The following is an 8,519-nucleotide window of genomic DNA, read 5'->3' as shown; positions in this document are numbered from 1 at the left end:
CCAGAAAGTGTGTTTTCATAACAGTAATGCTTCCATAAATTTTATTAGTCTATCTCTTTCGTTTTCAAGATAAAAAATAAAAACATTATTTTTCTGTCATATTTGTACCGCAATATCTCCCTAATGGTTGACTTTTGACCCAACGTTTATGAAGCAAACTACCCTTTATTTTGAACAAGGAATCACCCCCTGAAGTTTTTCGCATTTGTTTTGAAACACCCTGTATATTACGTACATACATACTGCCATTACTCGCTGACGAGTATTTGACACGCATCAGAAGATGGTCACGCAAGGCGTTTTCTTTCATGAGCTTTTGTGTGACTGAAAAGCCCGATACGTGATGTTATCTGCCTACCGCACTCTCTCATTGCTTTGTTGCCTCTATACTTTTTGGCTGTCGCTGTTAACTGAGTTTACAATTCTTCTCCATTGAGTTCTATTGTGAGCTACTTCTTCCCACTCATTCTGCATGTTAATCCCCTTTAAGTTTTCGTGGAAAATGTCCTTGTATCTTTTGAGTTGTCCACCCGGCCTCCTCTTACCGTCTACAAGCTCACCGTAAAGCAGAGATTTTGGTATGCGGTTTTCCTGCATTCTGCATACGAGACCAGCCCATCTTAAGCGGGATTTTGTAACCATGACTTCAATACTCCCGCAGTTAGCTTTTTCAAGCAGCGATACGTTTGAGACATGATGGAACCATCGGATTCTTAAGAGTTGTCTAAGGTGTCTCTTTGCAACTTGTTTAATGCCTTCATGTGTCGGCTGTACGGCACCCAGATTTCGCTCCTATATAACATGGTGGGGATTATAATTGCTTGGTACACTGCAAGTTTCGTTTTTGTACTTATGATTGTCGAAAACGCTGTATTTTAATTTCCAGAATGCTCTTGAGGCGCTGCTAATCCTGTGTTGAATTTCAGAGTCGATATTGGCTTTTTCCGAAATCAAACTGCCGAGGCAATTGAATTCCGCTACATAGTCCAATAGCTCTTCTCCGATTTTTATAGCATTGTTGTGATCTTCCGGGGGAGTGCACATGATTTTGGTTTTGTCGATGTTTAGCTTAAGGCCCAAAGCCTCGTATGCCCAGATATATGTGTCCAAGATTTCTTGTAATTGTTGTAAGGTGTTTGCAACTAGAGCGCAGTTATGAGCGTATTGGTCTGTGATGAATTTTGTACGTGTTTTTGCCCCGAGTCTTTTTATGTTGAACAGACCGCCGTCGTATCTGTATCTAATGCCCAATCCTCTCTCTTGCAGTTTGAGCATGTCTCCTGCATGAATATGTTGAATAGGAGAGAAGCTAAGACACATCCCAGCCTAACTCCTGTATTTGTTAGGAAGGGATCGCTCAATGATCCATGATGTGACACTCTTGACTTGATGTTGTTATGGAGGCTTTTACACACTGTAAGAAATTTGTTGGGTACTCCGAACTTTTTCATAATTGCCCAAAATGCATCCCTGTTCGCAGAGTCGCAGGCTTTTGTTAGGTCGATGAATGCAACATAAAGTTTAGACTGCTGTTCTTTTACTTTTTTCTGTAGTTGGCGGATGGAAAATATGGAATCGACGGTGCCACGGTCGGTGCGTAAACCTTCCAAATAATGAAATTCCCCGGTAATTTCCGCAGTCTGATGCACTTCCTTTGTTCTTAATATATTCACTATATTCGCGTTGCAAAAGTCCTGAGGTACCTCTCCGCTTTATATGACATCAAAGAGAGCCTTAAGATGAACAATAAGTTCTTTACTTGCACACTTATACAGGGTTGTTCACCATATACGACACGGAGTATTGACCGGCGTGAAGATAGCCACGGTTTTCCATCCACGGTTTCAGAAAAATCCCAACCATAGTAAACATATGGCAACGCCGCTTTTCGTCCGATTTCAGCCACATCCACGGTTATCGGTGTCTAAACGCCTCAATTAAAATATATCTACAGCCACACTTTTCTGTTGTTAAAAATATTATTAAAGATTTAGAAGAATTATATATTAAGTTAATAGAAATGGTCGAGTTTATATTTATATATAATGAACAATTATTTATAAGATATAGATTTAACTTTAAAAATCCTGACCCTTTTGGCTATTTTTCAATTTTTATTACAGTGAGTCAAAAATTTTAAGGCTTCATTTCTCCAAAGGGTATCACTTTTAATACTAAAATGTTACTGAGAAGTTTGTTCGCTGATCAGTTATTAGGTTTGCAATAATAAAATAATAATTACCCTTACAGAGTGTCTAAAATGTATTTTAAATTATTCCTAGCTATAAGCAGCATGCTTGTTTAATTTCAATAAGACGCTCCTGTATATTTTAGGAGAATCAGATGCACAATTGAATTATCTATCATGTCTATCAAATTGTATTACGCCACTTTTTACCTATCCTTCAAGTTTTCGTATAAAATGCATTTCTTATAATTTAGACCTCATTTATCAATATACCCATGGAACATTGACATTTTAGATTGTTTTTTAAAGCAACAAGGTACAAAATGTACAGGCTAGTTATATTATCGTTTTTAGCAAAATGATAATATTACTAGCCCATTTGTATGCAAAAAGAAAACTATCTAAATCTTTATAAAAGAGTATACCATTAATTAAATATACCACCATTATTTCCGCCCAAATACTAATTAATTACATACTTAATTATGTTCGTTAATAAACTATTCTAAATAAATGTGGATTTGAATCAGAAATCAATATAATAATAAGTTATGAAAATGAATGTCTCTGTTGTTATAAATAAGCATTTGTCAAAAAATGAAATATCATTTTTAAACTTTTTACCACAATGTTTAATACACATACAAAATTCAGTTTTTTAGTATTTGGAGTAATTATTATTAATCAACGCAAACAGTCAATTAATGTAGTTTGAATACTGGAATAATATTAATTGGTCCTCTTTAACAAATATTTAAACAGTTTCTTTTTAATTTTTAATGAAATAAACAAACTATATCGACAATATTAGTATCTGTACTCTTTAAAAATTTCGTACATCTTTAAAAATAATCTAAAATGTCAGTATTCCATGGGTATATTGATAAATGAGTTTTAAATTACAAGAAAATGCATTTTCTACGGAAACTTGAAGAGATAGGTAAAAAATTGTATAATACAATTTGATAGACAATTAAATTGTGCATCTGATTCTCATAAAATATACAGGGTATTTCATTTAAATTAAACAAGTTATTGCCGTTTAAAGATATTAATTATTTAAAATAAAATTTTGGACACTCTGTATAAGGTAGTATAATTTTTATTATTGCAGCACAATAACTGATCGATAAATAAACTTCAGTGAATATTTAGTATTAAAAACTTTAATAGCCTTGGAGAAAAAAAGCCTTAAAATTTTGATTGCAACTTCACAAAATTGAAAATATTTCAAAAACGGTAAGGTTTAAGTGTAATAAACCTTTATCAAACTTACCTTTATTTTAATCGTAGAAACTATAAATGTAATAATATACAGGGTGTTCCATTTAAGAAAATACAACTTTGATATTTTTTATTTTTTGGGACACTCTGTATCTTGTAAAATATTTTTAAATTGTAGCTCTAATAGTCCTTCAACGAACCCAAAACTTACAATTTGTAAAAAATCTAATCGTTTAGCTACAAAACTCCGTGTCGTATGTGGTGAACAACCCTGTAAGATTACCACCGGAATCATGTCACAGCCAGCTGATTTGTTGTTTTTAAGCTGTTTTTATGGAGGCCATTATTTCAAATGTCCTTTTATTGGGATATCTAATACATCGAGGCTGTTGTTATACTGAGGTATTGTGTTTAGTGCTTCTATATTGGGGTTGTTTTCTTGGTTAAGGATATGACTGTAATGCTCTTTCCAGCGGTTTCTAATTTTGCTCTTCCTCTTTTAGAAGTTCGCCATTTTGTGCCATGATTGGGCAGCTTAGCTTCTTGGTTAAGCCGTATACTTCTTTACAGCCTCGAAGAATCTGATTAGCCTTTTCTGATCACCAGTTATCCTTTAATTGGCGCAGATTTCTTCGAAGCGTGTTGTTGGCTGCTTTTAAGTTGTCTACCAGCCTTGGATTGTGTGAATTTGCAGTGACTGCTTGATGTGCTCTATGCTTTTGTTCCAACAAGGTCTGTATATGAGGCATTTTCGTCAAACCGTGGTTGTTTCTTTTTGTTGAACTTTCCCAGTACTGCGGAAAGCCAACTGGTGGCTCTTATATATTAAAAATCAAGCTGGAAATGATGTTGATGATATTTAAAGATTTAATGAACAGGAACAGGTAAACAAATTGTTATATAAAGAATACACGTCAGCATTGTCTAATTTATACATCCTTCCATAAAAAAATTGTGTTTAAGTAGCTTTCAGCGAACAAGTTTCAGCGTACTTTCTAATATTTATGGTTAGAGCTAGCCTAGGCTTAGCCGACTGGCTTTAAAGAAAAAGTATTAATCTCTAGCGCTACATTTTAAAATATTTAAGTCCTACTTTTATATTCCCCATTTTATCTCTTTTTTGTAGTAAAGAGAGAGAGAGAGAGAGAGTACCTATTTATCTACTTTTTTTAATGACACAGTATGTTACACGCTTGATGGCCAGTAAAGCGACGTTAGATGAGCATACAGATTAGACGGGTGACCAATTGAATATTCCGATGGCAAACGTATGAAATATATCGAAACGCACTGCTCGCACCAAGGGAATCTAACAAAAAATTATATTACTACCGTTACTGTCCGAGATGTAGCTGGCGATACCGTTGCCGCTAGTCAACATGTCCAAGATTCAGTTTAGCTCTGCGCCGCTGCGCGCTGATAGTCGTTTACAGCGCAGCTGGTAAAGAATACTGTCCCGCAGTTCTGCTTTCAGTCGACAGAGTGGGTTGTTGCCGGAGACAGTGTTGCCAGAACTACGGATTAATCCGTAGATATACGGATTTTCGGTACAGTACGTTAATAATACGGATTTTCTATCATTAAATAATATAATATTATATTATGATTAAACGAAGAACGCCGTCAGAGTTGGCTTGACAATGAAGATCGCTGTTATTTCGTATGTAAAATATTATGATAAATGTCAATAGTCGTCATTTCCAAGCCAACTAAACGACTTTTTTCGATCATACGAAATATTCAGTACCTATAAAAAAGCCAAATCAGTCTTGTCACGAATTTACCTATTAGGTTGCGTATCTTACCAATTCTTTCAATCAACGTTACTACATTGATTTTTTCCTTGTAGTCTCGCATTAATTGTCAGATTGCAAAATAAAAACACACAGACTAAAAGTTAGTCTGTGATAAAACTTAATATACAACAATATTAATTTTTCAAGTCAATGTCAGATTAATATGCTTTTAATATCAAAGACCTATTTTTAATTGTTTTTTCAAATCTTATCTTAATATTAATTCTAAACACACAAATATATAGTCCTGCTGTCAAGAAAATCCCCTGATAATATTTATTCTTCTATCTTGAATATCAAAGTGCTTGCAAAACAATACACTACAACATTTGCTGTTGAAACAAAAAAAATATAACGTACGATCGAAAAAATACGGCGTCAAATTTTTGTTGTTCATATTTTAAATTGTCATATTCAAGGGATTGTTCTTAAAATCAATGTCAAATTCATAGTATATAAAAAAACTAAAAGTAAAAAAATAAATAAGTATATAAAAGCAATATACAGAATAAGTCTTAAATAAAAGCAAATATTCTCTAATCTTGATAAAAGAAAAACATTTTCTCTTTACCATTTTTCAAATAAGTTCACAATAACCCAGTTATTTTACTTTGATTTGAAAATTTAAAAAAATAATGATTTTTTGCTTAATGTTTTTGGATCTTTTCTGGGTATATATCTTTTCTGGGCATTTGTAAATTTAATCTACTACTATGTTGCTATATTATCAAGATATTATGTTTTTTAACTTAAAATGAAAAAATACAAAAAACTTTTTCAAAAAATTCCAAAATTTCGAATTTTTTTTCGCGAAAAAAACTCGTAGACGTGTTTCTAGGGTCGAAATTTACCATCCCTAAAATATGTTCCCTGATTTAAGACTTACTGTGTATAATTATTAGTCTTTATTATTAATAAATGATAATTTAATATTGTTTTTAATATAATTTATAATTCACCTTGCAACTACCATACATTCCTTCCTGTACCTTGTTTGCTAAATATAGAATGACAAGGTAAGACTAAATTAAAGCCAGTAAAATTAAATATAACACCAGGAAGATTAAATAATTAAGCTATAAAGATGAAAATAAAATGATGTTTCCTAAAGGTACTAGGTTTCCTCGTTTTACATCAAACAAATACCTGTACCTAGGAACTTATCTGGAAAATGGATAATTTAATAAGAAATATTAAAGTGGCAACCATTTCATGCAGATATACCGTATAATCGAAAAAAACAGCGTCAAGTTGACTGGGAAATGACTCATTTTTACACCACTTGACTATATAGTTTATTTAAAATTGTATATTTTAAACAATAATACTAATTTAATCAAAAAAATGTGCCTACATTACAAATATCATATCAACAATTATTTACATGTATTGTGTGTTCTGTGTCAACAAAAACATGTATTGTTATTTAGATGGTAGGCACTTTCTAAAAGTTTGTCTATCTCATATGAGATTTTTAATCAAAAAGAGGATGTATATAAATCTTCTGTTACCTAGTAGATACAGAATATACAATAGTCATACTCATAAACTAAAATTCAAAATAACAACATAAGCATCAAAACTGTACAAAACATTCCTGTCTTGTGGAGGGATTGCAAGTGAATAAAATTAGTGGATTTTCTCTATTATATATTATAAGATTTTTTTTTTAAAAAAATGAAAATGGTATTTATAGATACATTTAATGGGAAGTTTACTTATTGAGAAACAACCAATGCAATAACTATGTACATTTCAGAACTTACCTCTTTCTTTAATTAAAGGAACGAGATGATCGAGTTGATATTCTTTTAACCAATTCTCCAAATCGCTCTCGAATGTCGACTGAAATATTCACAAAGAAATCCGATCAACTTAATATAACGTTACAAACTAAAAATTAGAAAATCAAACGGCTACTAAGGATCGGGGATTTGGCACATTCTTCTTATAAATCAGTTATCATTATTGTTTACATTTTTTAATGTTTAATAATTACTAAAAACAATTTCTATCCCTTGAAATCGAGACAAGGAAACATCGAAATAAACGGTCAGAAACAGCTGTCTTAGTGAGTGATGTGCCGGATATGGACCCGAAAGTTAAAAGAACTATTATAAAAGTAGGCATGCTCATTTTGGATATGATAAAAATATATAGGCAACTTAAATTACACATACTACACAAAATAAAATAAATCATAATTTATATATGAATTTTCGCAAATCCATTTCGTTATCAGTGCCATCTAGCGTGGAAAATAAAAACTACAAATTTAAAAATTGATTTGGAATGGATCAAATTCTTGAAAATCACAACAAATAAGATTTTCGTTTAATAACTATATTGCGATTATTTTTTATTTTAAAATTAGAATATTCATAATGATCTCAAAACAGATCCAAAAATAAATATACGAAACGAATTCAAGACAATCCCCCTTCACAGCCTTTGGTAACGAAGGAGATATCTGCTGGACAATTGGAACCTTTAAATTAGAAACTGAATTTCTAAAAGATATCAAGTTAAAACCAACTCATAAGTATATTTAATTATTAAATATTTAATTATTTTTTTTTTTTTTTTTTTTTATTTATTTATTTCCATAGATATATTTTGTTATAACGAAAAACAGTGGAGAACAATTTTATTTATTTGCATTAATTGGCGGCAATTGGTTTTTTTAATTCGAAAGTGCGGTAAGAATTTTGATCCTCCTCAGGAAGATGACGATCCTAACAACACTATTGAGAGAATAATAAAATAACAGCCCGCTTTATTATTATATTAATAATTTTTAATATAACTTTTTTTTTTTTTAGAATTTCAGTTCGGTATACGTGAGAGAAAAGAGTACAGTGAAATTTTCTAAAGTAGACAGAATTAAACAGGTGTTGGAGGACATGTGAGTTGAAAACATATTGGATTTTCTGGCTACACATTTGCAATTAAATAAACAGAACTTAATACTGCAAATGTAAGTAAATAGGCAATTAATAATGTATTTTAATTGTTAACACCAGTACTGAGTTAAAGCTAAAAGATATTTATATTTTTACAGTCTAAACTTTCTATATTAGAGGGACAGGATTTAACAAACTGTTCTATAGATTTGTCGTTCTTAAAATCTATACATTTTAAATGTCCTATTTACGTTCTTTAAAATATCAGAACAAGAATATATGATACTCGTATCCTAGTTGCAAAATTATTGTTAATGCTGGTTGTGTTGGACTACCTCTTATCGTAAAGGATTCTGAATCCCAGTTTATATCTATTGTCGATCTTTCTAATTGTGACAGTTTGTTCTT

The sequence above is a fragment of the Sitophilus oryzae genome, unplaced genomic scaffold, assembly GCF_002938485.1.
Source record: "Sitophilus oryzae breed Bouriz unplaced genomic scaffold, Soryzae_2.0 scaffold_814_pilon_pilon, whole genome shotgun sequence".
Taxonomy (NCBI): domain Eukaryota; kingdom Metazoa; phylum Arthropoda; class Insecta; order Coleoptera; family Curculionidae; genus Sitophilus; species Sitophilus oryzae.
Note: the sequence above shows the minus strand (reverse complement) of the source record.